Source organism: Hemiscyllium ocellatum, chromosome 19 (assembly GCF_020745735.1).
Source record: "Hemiscyllium ocellatum isolate sHemOce1 chromosome 19, sHemOce1.pat.X.cur, whole genome shotgun sequence".
Lineage (NCBI taxonomy): Eukaryota > Metazoa > Chordata > Chondrichthyes > Orectolobiformes > Hemiscylliidae > Hemiscyllium > Hemiscyllium ocellatum.
The window spans coordinates 3,562,744-3,577,909 of NC_083419.1; positions in this window are offsets into that span (position 1 = coordinate 3,562,744).

Genomic DNA, 15,166 nt, shown 5'->3' on the forward strand with positions numbered 1-15,166 from the left:
ATCAACCTTTCAGGCAAAAAACTTGCTGTGCTTTTCCAGCACCACTCTAATCTGGATTACTTACAAACTGCTCCAGAAAATCCCCCTGAATGCTCCTTACAAATTCTCCTCCATCTAAGCCTCTAACACTAAATGAATCCTAGTCAATGTTGGGAAGATTAAAATCTCCCTGACCACCACCTGTTGCTCCTACATCTTTCCATAATCTGTTTAGATACTTGTACATCTATCTCACACTCACTATTGGGAGACCTGTAGTACACCCCAGCTCTGCCCATATTGACTCACTGCTCGAGTCCTCCATAGTGCCCTCCTTCAGCACAGCTGTGATATCCTCTCTGACCAATAATACAACTCCTCCACCCTTTTTACCTCCCTCTCTATCCCGCCTGAAGCATCTACAGAGGAACCTCGATGATCCGAACAAGACAGGGCGGACAGTATTTCACTCAGATAATTGATTATTTGGTTAATCAATTTGACCTTAAGTAAGGGAAGCCATACTGATCTAATGCTCTGCTCTACTGGAGAAGTTGTTTAAATCTATAATTTTGATGAGTCTGCTCTTTAAACAATTAATCTTTGCATTCAGCAAACTTCAGCTTAAACTGACAAGGTCTAAACCCCACTATCACATAAACATACAAAATCCCAGCCTTAAACAAGGTCCCAAACAGCTTCTACAATCACAAAAGCATTTGTCATTTACCCCTGAACTTGGTGTCACGTGATAGAACATAGAACATTGTAGCGAAGTACAGGCCCTTTGACCCTCGATGTTATGCCAACCTGTGAAACCACAGTGGCACAGTGGTTAGCCTCATAGCGCCAGAGACCTGGGTTCAATTCCCACCTCAGGCGACTGGAGTTTGCACATTCTCTGCATGGGTATCCTTCCACAGTCCAAAAATGTGCAGGTTAGGTGAATTGGCCATGTTAAAATTGCTCTTAGTGTTAGGGGCAGGGGTAAATGTAGGGGAATGGGTCTGAGTGGATTGTGGGTCGGTGTGGACTTATTAGGCCGAAGGGCTTGTTTCCACACTGTGAGTAATCTATACTATTCCATTCTCATCCATATGCCTATCGAATGACCATCTATGCCCTTAAAGTTGTCTACTACTGTTGCAGGCGGTGTGTGCTGCACCCCTACTACTCTATGAGTAAAGAAACTGTCTCTGACATCTGTCCTATGTCTATCACCCTTTAATTCAAAGCTATGTCCCCTCGTGCTAGGCATTGCCAGCTGAGGAAAAAGGTTCTCACTGTCCACTATATCCAACCCTCTCAGTATCTTATATATCTCAATTAAGTCACATCTCAACCTTCTCTTTAATGAAAACTGCGTCAAGTCCCTCACCCTTTCCTATTAAGCCCTTCCCTCCATACCAGTCAACATCCCAGTAAATCTCCTCTGAACCCTTTCCAAAGCTTCCACATCCTCCCTGTAATGTGGCGACCACACCTGTACACAATACTCCAAATGCGACTGCACCAGAGTTTTGTACGGCTGCAGCACGACCTCATGGCTCCGAAACTCAATCCCTCTACCCTGTGCCTTCTTAACAACCCTATCAACCTGGGTGGCAACTTTCAAGGATTTACATATCTGGACACTGGGATCCCTCTGCTCATCTACACTACCAAGAATTTTACCATTAGCCTGCATTCCTGTTACTCTTCTAAAGTGAATCACCTCACACTTTTCCACATTAAATTCCATTTGCCACCTCTCAGCCCAGCTCTGCAGCTGACCGATGTCCCTCTGTAAGCTACAACATCCTTCATCACTATTCACAACTCCACCCACTTTAGTGTCATCTGCAAATTTACTAACCCACCCTTCTATGCCCTCATCCAGGTCATTTATAAACATGATAAACAGCAGTGGACCCAAAACAGATCCTTGCAGTATCACACTAGTAACTGAACTCCAGGATGAACATTTCCCATCCACCACCACCCTCTGTCTTCTTTCAGCTCGCCAATTTCTGATCCAAAACGTTAAATCACCCTCAATCCTATGCCTCCATATTTTATGCAATAGCCTACCATGGGGAACTTTATCAAACATTTTACTCAACCGCTTTGCCCGATCCACCTGTTTGGTCACCTTCTCAAAGAACTCAATGAGGTTTGTGAGGCACAACCCCCCCTTCACAAAACCATGTTGACTATTCCTAATCAACATTCCTTTCTAGATGATTATAAATCCTATCTTTTATAACCTTTTCCAACACTTTACGCACAGCTGAAGTAAGGCTCACTGGTCTGTAATTACCAGGGTTGTTTCTACTCCTCTTCTTGACCAAAAAATCAACATGTGCTATCCTCCAGTCTTACACCTATGTAGCTATCCCCTTCCATCACTAAAGTAAACATTACCGAATTGTGGTCACTATCATGAAAATGCTCACCTACCTCCAAATCTAACACGTGTCTGGGTTCATTACCCAGTACCAAATCTAATGTGGCCTCTCGAAAGACAGAAGTACTGCCTTGTGCATGCGTTTACCTTCTCTGCCTTTTTTTTCGTGAATGGCCCGGTAAAGTGACGGGAATAAAGCACTAACTTTTGTACAGAGCTGTGTATCTAGCCCTTACGTAAAAAATATCCAGTCGCTGTTGCCTGAGGTGCTTGTGTGTCTTTGTTTTTGCCAGCGTTTACACATGTTCTTCAGTACAGGTAAATCGATACACTTACATCTTTGATATAACGTTTTTAGGGAACCTTGAGATCTTGTTTGGATGATCCGAAATTCAGATCATCGATATTTGGATAATCAAGATTCTTCTGTATATCCTGGGATATTTAGTTGCTAGTCATGCCCTTCCCTCATTGAAATCTCAGTAACAGCAATAACATCATACTTCCAGCTACTAATCCAAGCCCCTAGGTTCATCTGCATTACCTACTAAACTTCTCTCATTAAAACAAACGCACCTCAGCCCACCAGTCCCTTTACACTCATTATCAGCTCCCTGCCTACTCTTCCCCTTTGTCATGCTGACTTCATAATCTAGTTCTTTACAGGCTTCAGTTACTACCTCCTTATTGTCCACTAACCTTCCCATTTGGTTTCCATCCCCCTGCCGCATTAGTTTAAACCCTCCCCAAAAGCACACCCAAGAACATTGGTTCCAGTCCGGCTCAGGTGTAGACTGTCCAATTCATAATAGTCCCACCTCACCTAAAACGGATCCCAATGTCCCAAAACTCCGAACCCCTCCTTCCTGAACTATCTCTCAAGCCACTCATTTATTCTGCCTATTCTTTCATTTCTGCTCTGATTAGCACATGGCACCGGTGGCAATTCTGACACTACTCGTTCTGAGGTCCTACTTTTTAACTTGGCTCCTAACTCCCTAAACTCTACTTGTAGGACCTCATCCCATTTATTACCTATATCATTGGTGCCTATATGCACCACAACATCTGGCTGTTCATCCTCCCCCTTCAGAATGCTCTGCAGCTGATCTGAGACATCCCTGACCCGTGCACCTGGGAGGCAACATACCATTCGGAGTCTTGTTTTCGACCACTGAACCACCATCTACTAGCCTTACAATGGAATCTCCTATGACTATGGCCCTTCCACTCTATTTCCTGCTCACCTGTATAGCAGTGCAAGCCATGGTGCCATGAACCTGGCTACTGCTGCCTTCCCCTGATGAGCCATCTCCCCCAACAGGATCCAAAGCGGTATACCTATTTTGGAGGGAGATGACCACAGGGGACACCTGCACTGACTTCCTGCTTTTTCTCTGCCTCTTGGTCACCCATTCCCTTTCTCCCTCAGCAATCCTAATCTGTGGTGTGACCAATTCATTGAACGTGCTATCCACAACCTCCTCAGCATTGTATATGCTCCAAACTGAGTCCACCCGCAGCTCCAGAGCTGTCATGCAATCTAACAAGAGCTGCAACTGGACACCCCTCTTACACATGAAGGAGCCAGGAACATCAGCCACGTCTTTGAGCTCCCACAGTGAGCAACAGGAACATAACACAGGTCTGAGATCTCCTGCCATTTTTACTCTTCTGCTAAACTTGCGGATGCTTGCTGTGTGCAGACGGGCTGTTATAAATCTGCCAGTTACAAGAGAGACTATACTTAGATGAAGTACTTCATTGACAGCAATAAACTTTGGAACTATCAGAGATTGTGAAAGAGGAAGAGTCAGTTCTAAAGAAGGGTCACTCGACTCAAAATGTTAACTATGTTTCTCCCCCAAAGATGCTGCCAGACCTGGAGTTTCTCCAGCATTCTGTGCATTTGTTTCAGAGATTGTGAAAACTGCTATATAAATGCAGATTCTCAGGGACATGATTTACTCACATTTAGAGAAGAGTGGACCTGCTCAGGTTGGTCAGCATGGCTTTGTGTGGGGGAGGTCTTGTCTCACAAGCTTGATTGAATTTTTTGAGGAAGTGATAGTGACCTTATAGAGGTTTATAAAATCATGAGGGGCATGCATAGGGCAATAGACAAGGTTTCTTTACCCCCGGGGTGAGGGAGTTCAAAACTAGAGGGCATAGGTTTAGGGTGAGAGGGGAAAGATTTAAAAGAGACCTAAGGAGCAACTTTTTCACTCAGAGGGTGGTGTGTGTATGGAATGAGCTGCCAGAGGATGTGGTGGAGGCTAGTACAATTGCAACATTTAAAAGGCACCTGGATGGGTATATGAATAGGAAGGGTTTGGAGGGATATAGGTAGGTGCTGGCAAATGGGACTAGATTGGGTTGGGATATCTGGTCGGCATGGACGGGTTTGTCCGAAGGGTCTGTTTTCATGCTGTACATCTCTATGACTCTATGATTGATGAGGATAGGGCAATGGATGTTGTTTACATGGATTTTGCTAAATCATTTGACAAAGTCCCTCATGGTAGGTTGCTCCTGAAGATCAAGTCACATGGGATCCATGGTAAGTTGAAAATTAAATACAAAATTTTCTTGGTCATAGGAGACAGAGTGTAGTTTGTAGAGAGGTGTTTTTCAGACTGGAGGTCTGTGACTAATAGGGTTCCACAAGGATCAGTGCTGGGATCTCTGTCATTTGTGAAAAAAAAGAGAATGATCGAGATGAAAATGTGGTTTGATCAGTAAGTTTGCATAAAACACAAAAGTTGGTGTTGTGGATAGTGAGGAAGGATATCAAAGGATACAGCAGGACATCGATCAGTTGGAAAATTGGGTAGAGAAATAGCAGATGGAGGTTAGACCAGTTAAGTGTGAGGTGATGCATTTTGGGAGGTCCAATGCAAGACGAAAGTGTACAGTAATGGCAGGACCATTGGAAGCATATAGAGGGATCTTGGGGTGCAAGTCCATAGTTCCCTAAAAGTGGCAACACGAGTGGATAAGATGGTAAAGAAAGCATACAGCATGCTTGCATTCAATGGTTGGGGTATTGAGTATAAAGGTTGGCAAGTCATGTTGCAGCTGTATAAGATTTTCATTCGGCCACATTTGGAGTATTTTGTGCAGTTCTGGTTGCTGAACTGTAGGAAGGATGTAGAGGCTTTGGAGATGGTGAAAAGCAGTTTTCCCAGGATGTTGCCTGGATTGGAGTGTATTAGCTATAAGGAGAGGTTGAACAAACTTGGGGTGACCTGATAGAAGTATAGCAAATAATGAGAGGCATGGATTGGGTGGATAGTCAGGGTCTTTTTCTCAGGGTGGGAATGTCCAATACTAGGTGGCATACATTTAAGAAGATGTACGAAGGATGTTTTTTACACAGAGGGTGGTAAGTGTCTGGAATGTGCTGTTAGGGGAGGAGATAGACGCAGATAGATTAACAATGTTTAAGAGGGATTTAGACAGTGACATGAAGAGGCAGGGGATAGAGGGACATTGGATGTGGACTGTATGTGGGCAGGCAGTTTAGAATGGCATCATTATTGGCACAGACCTGGTGGGCCGAAGGGTCTGTTCGCCTGCTGTACAGTTCTGAGGGGGATCACTGGACTGAAACATTAACTCTGCACGGTGGCACAGTGGTTAGCACTGCTGCCTCACAGCGCCAGAGACCTGGGTTCAATTCCCGACTCAGGCGACTGACTGTGTGGAGTTTGCACGTTCTCCCCGTGTCTGCGTGGGTTTCCTCCGGGTGCTCCGGTTTCCTCCCACAGTCCAAAGATGTGCGGGTCAGGTGAATTGGCCATGCTAAATTGCCCGTAGTGTTAGGTAAGGGGTAAATGTAGGGGTATGGGTGGGTTACGCTTCGGCGGGTCGGTGTGGACTTGTTGGGCCGAAGGGCCTGTTTCCACACTGTAAGTAATCTAATCTCTCCACAGATGTTGCCAGATCTGCTGAGCTTTTCCAGTAATTTCTGGTTTTGTTTCTGATTTAGAGCATCCACAGTTCTTTCAGCTTTTATTCTGTACTTTCTATGTTCTACATCACTCATGGCAAGTTTATACTTCAATGTAATCAATTTGTTAATGTTGCTGCCTTTCCCAGCCTACCCTTCAGTTAGCTTCAGCTGTACCATCAGCACCATGTCACAGATTCATTGCCCACATGAACGCTTCAGCCACCATGCTGCGGTCGCCATGGGACCTCACCTCCAGAACCCAAACTCTCCAACCACGATCTTCAAACACGAAACCATCCACTTCTACCAGGGACATCTGGAACACTGCAGGTAACCCGAGATTTGGCATCAGCAAATGATTGTTTTTGGCACTTTTTCTCTGACAATGTACTCGATGCAAATGGGGTAGACTAATCACTCACCTGATGTGAAAACACAGGCATCCCATCAAAACCTCAAGTCAAATATACATTTAAGGAATATAACCAAGCTTATATTAGGATACAAGAGATATTTAACATTCTTAAGGGATTTAGTAACGGTGTAAGAAATAGAAGTAGTATCTTGAATTTGCTCCAACACCCAATACAATCATGGTTGATATTCTGCCTCAAAGTTACTTTTCCACCCACTCTCCATATCCCTCAAATACCTGAGAGGCCCAAAAACAAACCTAAGCTGCTTTGAAATCTCTTTAGCAATCTGGTACTCACAACTCTCTTGGGTAGAGAATTCCAATGGTTCATGACTTTTTGAATGAGTACATGTCTTGTCCTCTCAGACCTAAATGATTGAGACTTTCCCCGAGAATATTGTGATGAAAGGTGTATCATATATTATAATTATTTCAATTTTAGATTGTTTTAAAAAAGAGAAGTAGATGGGCGTGGGTTGGTCCTGTGAAGGGTTTATTTATAGGTCAGAAAGTTATTCTGGAATTGGGATCTAAATGAATCAGTTCCAAGAAGGTAATCAATTGCCTGGCAAACCCCTGTGGTGTCAATGATATACAATGTTTTTAAGCTTGAGTTTATAAAAGGCACAGTAAATAGAACAGTCATTAGTTTGGTCTGACTTTAATTTGGAAGAAAACAAGGTTTAATTTAAAAGGGGAAAAGTTTGTTTTCTTAGAAAAGTTTTTCTAGCTCAATTCCATTCAGAGGAACCAATGATGCAGTTTTTCTGTTTTTCTAGATGTGAAATTGTAAAATTGTCTCTATAGTTCAAGAAAAATGAACTGGTATGAGTCAGTTAATTAGGAACTTCAAGAGTTGAAGTAGGAGTAGAGTTTCTCTGGACATGAACCTGGTTAATAGATGGTGTTGGGAAACAGGTTGAAATTGTTTTTAATAAATGAAAAATACTGTGGAAGGCTGACATTAAAAAAGGAAAATTATGCTGGAAAAGCACAGCAGGCTCATGCCCGCCACATCGATTCTCCTGCTCCTTGGATGCTGCCTGATCTGCTGCGCTTTTCCAGCAACACATTTTCAGCTCTGATCTCCAGCATCTGCAGTCCTCAGTTCTCGAAGATTTAACCTACTGCAAATCCTCTTGCAAGGATGCCTTCCTTGAAGAAGCTCTCTTCCTCCCTCTACATTCCTGAAGAAGGGCTCATGCCCGAAACGTCGTTTCTCCTGCTCCTTGGATGCTGCCTGACCTGCTGCGCTTTTCCAGCAACACATTTTCAGCCCTTAAATATATGTCCCTAGTATTGGAAACCCCCATCCTGGGGAAAGGAAAACTACCATTAACTCTATCTATACCCTTCCATTATTTTATAAACCTCTATCAGATCGCCTCTCAACCCCCTACATTCCAGTAAAAAACGCCCCTGCTCATCCAGTCTTTCTTTATAACTGAAACCTTCCATACCCAGCAACATCCTGGTAAATCTCTTCGGAACCCTCACTAGCTTAATATCCTTGCTTTGGCTAGATTTGTTATTGTTATATGTACTGAGATACAGTGAAAACTATTGTGTTGGGTGATAACACTTGCCCTGTGACAATAAATTCTGGTCTAGCCAGCAATGCCCACGTCCTATGAATGAAACAGAAATTGCTGGAGAAACTCAGCAAATCTGGTGGCATCTAGGGAAAGCAAAACAGTTAGTATCTCAAGTCCAGTGCAGGGGTTAGTTGGTTCAATTGAAGAAGATGTTCAAAGAGCTGGCAGGGGCATGATAGATTAAGTAGTCTCCATCGTTTCTCAATGATCCAGTCATAATTAACAATCAGAAAGCAAATCTGATTTATTAAATAACATGCACACCACAGGAATCCTGTTCAGACAATGAATTGATGGATACTTTTCCAAGTGAACAGTCACATCAGTGAAGCTTGTTGAGGATTGCGTGAGTGTTTTTATCAGCTGGCATTCATCACAGCTGGGAGCTGGCATTGCCTGAACATTACTGCAGTTTTAAACTAATTACTCACCATATGGTGGCTGGTGTAACTACATCCTTGGCCAAAGAAAAGAGCTGGTTAATTTCTTTGGTTGATTTCCAAAGCTGTGACCCTTTTGATGCATACCATTCACACGCTCTCTGAATAACCTGATATGGAGCTGCCAGTATTGGACTGGGGTGGACAAGGTTAAAAGTCACATGACCCCAGGTTATAGTCCCACAGGTTTATTTGAAATCACAAGCTTTCAGAGCACTGCTCCTTCCTCAGGTGCAGTCACAGGTGAAGATCTGAGAGCTTATAATTTCAAATAAACCTGTTGGACTTTAACCTGGTGTCACGTGACTTTTGTCCTTCTCTGCAAAGCAGACAGAGCAAGGGTGGGAAGTAGGCAGGTTCCTGGCACCAATCTGCACTGACCATCACCTCTTTATGCTTCAGAATTACTGTCCTCACATGGCGTGTGGAAATTCCAAGCAGGGGCTGGTGTCGCAGACTGAGATTTCTAGATTCCTTCAGAAAAGACAGCACTATTTCAGCTGCTGCATTTATTTATCAAAAGGATCAAGGTTCTGGAGAACTGTAGAAGCAGGAGGAGTCAGGGCTGGGAAACAGAGACTGTTGGTCAGTCTTTTGTCAGCAATTCTCAGGTTGCTGTTTCTCGGAGGAGTTGCTAGGAGGAGCGTGGCGATGTGAAAATGAAACAAAATATATTTTACCTTCCTACATTGTCACAGAAAACAGATGTAATCTTTGTCAGAATGAAGTGAGATCAGAATATCAGCAAGATTATGATCAATGTCAAAACATCTTGGGCTCCACAGCCAGGGTTTGGTTATAATGGGCAGCATGTTGGCTCAGTGGTTAGTGCTGCTGCCTCACACCACTTGGGATCCAGATTCAATTCCAGCCTTGGGCAACTCCCCATGTGTATGCCTGTGTTTCCTCCGGATGCTCTGGTTTCCTCACACAGTCCAAAGATCTGCAGGTCAGGTGAATTGGTCATCATAAATTGCCCACAGTGTTAGATGCATTATTCAGGGGTAAATATAGGGTAAGGGAATGGGTCTGGGTGGTTACTCTTCAGAAGTTTGGTGTGAACTTGGGCTGAAGGACCTGTTTCCATACTGTAGGAAATCTAATCTAATTTATTTGGCAGTCAGATTAGAAGTTTTTGCTGAGATAGAATTCTTTTTGTGTCTTCCTTAGCTGCCCCATTCGGTTTTTTTTAAGATTAGATTAGATTACTTTCAGTGTGGAAACAGGCCCTTCGGCCCAACAAGTCCACACCGACCCGTCGAAGCACAACCCACTCAGACCCATTCCCCTACATTTACCCCTTTACCTAACACTACGGACAATTTAGCATGGCCAGTTCACCTAACTTGCACATTTTTGAACTGTGGGAGGAAACCGGAGCATCCGGAGGAAACCCACGCAGACACAGGGAGAATGTGCAAACTCCACACAGTCAATCGCCTGAGGCAGGATTTGAACCCGGGTCTCAGGTGCGGTGAGGCAGCAGTGCTAACCACTGTGCCACCATGCTGCCCATTATCGGTCAGAACATCTTCGTGATGTCCATTGCCCAGACCATTCTGTCATATTTAGAGGACGACTTTATTGTGTCCTCCTGTTGGGAGGACCCGTCATTGACATAGCTCAGGATGTCAATATGCCAACACTAACTTTCAAGAGGGTATTGGATGATTATTTGCATACTAATAGTGTGCAGAGAATGTGAAAAGGTTGGCTCTAGGTGATAGAACCAGTGCAGGCACTATGAACTTAAAAGCCTGTTCTGCATTGTAACGCTTATGTGATTCTGTGAACACCACTCCACAATCCACTCAATCAGGATGGAAAACTATTTCAGATTGGATCCAGGAAGTGCCTCACAGCAGTGTTGTTAAGGTCACGAGAGGTGAATGAAAGGGGGTTTCGCCCTCATCCACTGTGCTATACATATAATGCACCGTAATCCAGAATCCCTTGTATTTAAGCACTTCAGACATGGGAAAAGGAGTACAAAGGAAAAGTGCTTTCTTTACACCATGTGCTTGGAATGTTTGCATTTTCTGAGCTGCAATGTATTCTAATCATAGATTCCCGACAGTGTGGAAACAGACCATTCTGCCCAACAAGTCCACACTGACTATCTGAGGGGCATGTCACCCAGACTCACCCCACTACCTTATCCCTTCATGTCCCATAGCTAACCCACCCATCCCTGGGCACTATGAGCAATGTATCCAACTAAACTCCCTCCCCTCCCTGATTCATTGCAGTGTCAGAAGCTCAAACTGCATCTCATAAACTGGAACTGCAGTTCCTCGAGGTGTAGATGTGGTTGCCATGGATCCCCAATGGTATCCAGCAACTTCCACACACTGCAGCTTCAACACATCACTTTTATTGTTTTATTCAAATAATTAGGTTTCAGATTTAGAAATATCACTCAAATGGTCTTTATACAGACAGTAATTGTAATTAGCTAGAATGCACAAGAGGATCACATGCATCTTTCTCCAGTACAGAGAGGAAATTAGTCATTACAATTCTGAGGGCATGACTCTCCAGTCTTGAGACACATCAGACAAAGCTGCACCTTTGTAAACTCACATAGCTGCGACAGGGAGGGGAGTTGCATTATTGACAGTATTCTGTAGATTCTCAGTCAAATAAGCAGGTCAACCCTGCTTTCTGTTGTTATATTGAATAGTTTAGCTAGTTAAGCAATACATTTAATGCAATACTTATACCGTCAGTGCTGGCTTGAACTACTGCAGTCATTCAAAAACAGGAAAAGTCACACACCTGATGCAGGGACTTGGTAGATGTCAGCTCCCAAAACTGAAGGGGTTTCTGTCTCCACTCACTGGTACTCTGGGCCTTTTGATTCAGGATTGATTAACAGCTCACTGTTCCTCACCTGCTGATCAAATGTTTTTAATTCGAGGGAGGGGGCCATGCTCACTCTCATGAAGAAATGCACAATGTCCAACGTTCGCTTTCAATTAAACAATGTCGAAAATTCTATAAAAGCCTTATGTTAAAGGACTTAATATTGAGGTGTTGCTGAACTGGGACCCAACCCAGGTCAATACGCAGTGTGATGTGTGAGTGGGACAAGGTATTATTTTGGGCTTGGGCTGCAGACTTTTGTATCATGAAATTCCAAAGACATTGAGTTGAGAAGGGGATGTTTGAATCATTTTAGGATGGACAAGGTCCTGGAGATTCCAGGGTGGTGTTTCAGTTTGTATTGATGAATTTAATGTAGTCCCCTATTTATTTTTATTCATTATCAGGATTTGGCTTTCACTGGCTATTCTACCATTTATTGCCCATCCCAAATTGCCAAGGAAAGGCTAAAAGCCAGAACAGCAGATTTCTTTTCCTAAAGAACATTAGTCATCCTGAAACAAAAAACAGAAATTACTGGAAAAGCTAGCAGGTCTGGCAGCAGCTGTGGAGAGAAATCAGAGTTAACCCATCCTCAGAACCTGATGCGTTTTACAAAATCAACATGGCTGCCATTAGGCTAGCTTTTAATTCCAGATTTTATTGGATTCAGATTTCATTGTGGGATTTTGACCCATGTCCCCAGAATGTTAACTATCCTTATATGGATTGCTGGTCCAGTGATATTTCCACCACCTCCCCTTCCTTCACCTAGTGCATCTTTGTAAATCAGAATCCAAATCTCTGCCCCTCTTTTCCTAATTCACACCGAGTATTGTTCATCCATTCTTCCCCTCACTCACTGGCCTCTATAGGTTCCTAATCTGGTGACAGCCTGGTTGTGAAATTCTCAGACTTGTTTTCAAAGCGCTCTGCTGTCTTACCTCTCTCAATCGCAATAAGTTCCTCCAGGTCTACAGTCCTCCAACTCTGGCCTCCTGCATAGCTCCAGTTTTGTGACTCCCTCCCTACCCCCACTGGGGGAATGCATTTCACTGCTTGTGGACAAAGCTCTGAAATTCTCTCCTCAATGTCTCAGGTTTCCTTTCCTCCAGCTAAGACATTCTTTACAGCTACATCTTTGAGCAAGTTTCTGATCATTATTATGTTGTAGGCGGCTTGGTGTCATATTTTGTTTGCTAATCCTGAGTACCCCCTTGGGATATTTTACTGTGCCGAAGATACTATATAAAAGTAAGTTGTTGTTATTTCATTTCCTTCTTGGTGTGCTCCAATGGTTTTATCATTTTGTTTCCATGTCCATCTCCCAGTGTATCCCAGGCATCAATTCATGCTCCAACCTATTTGTCACGTGCCATTCACACCCAGCACCAAACTTCTGCCCAGGTCACCTCTGCCGAGCCTGGCATCTCTGGCGGAAGAAAAGGAAAAGCAAGAAGGTGCTGAGAGAGAAGCTGGTCTTGGAGCTACTGAACCAAACCAAACTGAAGAGCTGGAGGCCAACCCAGACTGTGGCCTCTCCCGTAGGATTTGGGATAGTGCAGATCATGCTGAGCCAGTGATGGATGAGATGGACAGACAGAGAGAAAGCATGAGTCCCCTTCTATCCAAGATGGATGGCACTTTATCAGACTGCAGCAGACACTCTTTGAGTGTGAGTGACCAGGGTACAGAGTTCAGCTTGGATGGACACTCCAGTCACACAGGTAAGGTCATTGCTGGGGTCAACCCTTCATCTCTAATTACTCGAGTCCTGAGATATGTTTTACAAAGTGAAACATCGGAAATATAGATGATAACAGTAGGCCATTCAGCCTCCTGTTCCTGCTCCACCATTTGATATAATCATGGCTGATCTTCAAGCTCAGTACCCTAATCCCGCCCTCACTCCAGATCCCATGTTCCCTTTAGCCACATGAGCTAAATCTACCTCCTTCTTGAAAACACATAATGTTTTGGCCTCACTCACTTTAATGTTAACCTTCATACTGACTGATCCGAGATGATTCAGGAGGACGTTGAGGTCAAAATTTGTGTGTAAATCGGGGACCTGATCCATGGGGAACACCCAATCTTCCAGCAGGAGATTGGTAGAGCCCTGGGGTTTTCCTGGGAAAATAGTTATACAGATTATCTGCTTGGGGTTGACTGATCTTCCTTCAGGGAACTTGCCAGCCCCAACAAAATTCTCAAACATTTTAGGATCAAGATACAAAGATCTAGTTGATACTGAAGCCTCTAACGGTTGCCTGACCCTCTCAGTGCAGGTACAGAGTGAAGATGACACTGCCTGATGAAACGCTGAGCTGTCTAACCTGTGAGGTGGATCCAAAATGCTTCAGGGTCAACTTGACAAAGAATGCTCTTCATTGAAGGGAGTTTTCTCTCCTGGCCAATATTTTTCCCTCAACCAAGTCGAGCTTATCACCTGGTTATTTTCACGTTTATATTTATGAAACTTGCTGTGTGCAAGTTTAGCTGCTGCATTTCCTGGAGAGCAATGAGAGTAAAATCTTCGAGGAGAAAGTGAGGACTGCAGATGCTGGAGATCAGAGCTGAAAATGTGTTGCTGGAAAAGCGCAGCAGGTCAGGCAGCATCCGAGGAACAGGAGATTCGACGTTTCGGGCATAAACCCTTCTTCATTCCTGAAGAAGGGCTTATGCCCGAAACGTCGAATCTCCTGTTCCTCGGATGCTGCCTGACCTGCTGCGCTTTTCCAGCAACACATTTTCAGCAATGAGAGTAAGTCAAATTCAAATGTATCTTGTTGATGGTAACCAATGATTTGGAGCATCTTGAGGTCACAGAAGGCCATATGGAAATGCAAGATCTACTTTTGCCAGAGGGAGCCCTGATTCTTTCCTCTGTCGCACTCATGTCTTGTCTTATCTTTTGATTTCTATCCAAACAGAATTGTTGAGTGGACCATCGAGCTGTGGAGGTGATAGCAGCACTGACCTTTCCCAGCTCCACCACTCCTCACTTTCCTGGAACAGCCGAGATTCTGAGGACTGGGAGCTGGATGCAGGCAGCAGCAGTGTTTGCTCCAACAGACACCGCTCCCACAGATTCTCTCCGGAGGCCTGCAGGTTTTATCAGAGTGTGGTGAACACAGAGCTCCGATTGTCCAGCTGCCAAAGCACGAGTGACCGGCTGCAAGTATCACCGTCGATGGTGAAAAGCTCCTCAGCAGAAAGGGCACCTTTGTTTGCAGAAAGCTGGCATGACCGAGTCCTCAAACATTGGCCAGTTCTCCCACCTATCCCAACACAACAAGGTAACTCCATGTGGAAACAACCAGTGCTGGAGAAACTCAACAGGTGTGGCATCATGGTAGAGAGAGAGAGAAAAGACAGTTAATGAGATTGCAAATGTACTTCATTGACTGTCGTCAGTGACTTGGGTCTTAAGAATTAATGTGGAAATGCTGAAGAAGAGTCATATGGAACTCTAACCTATAACTCTGCTGTCTCCCACAGATACTGACAGACCTACAAGTTTCTCCAGCA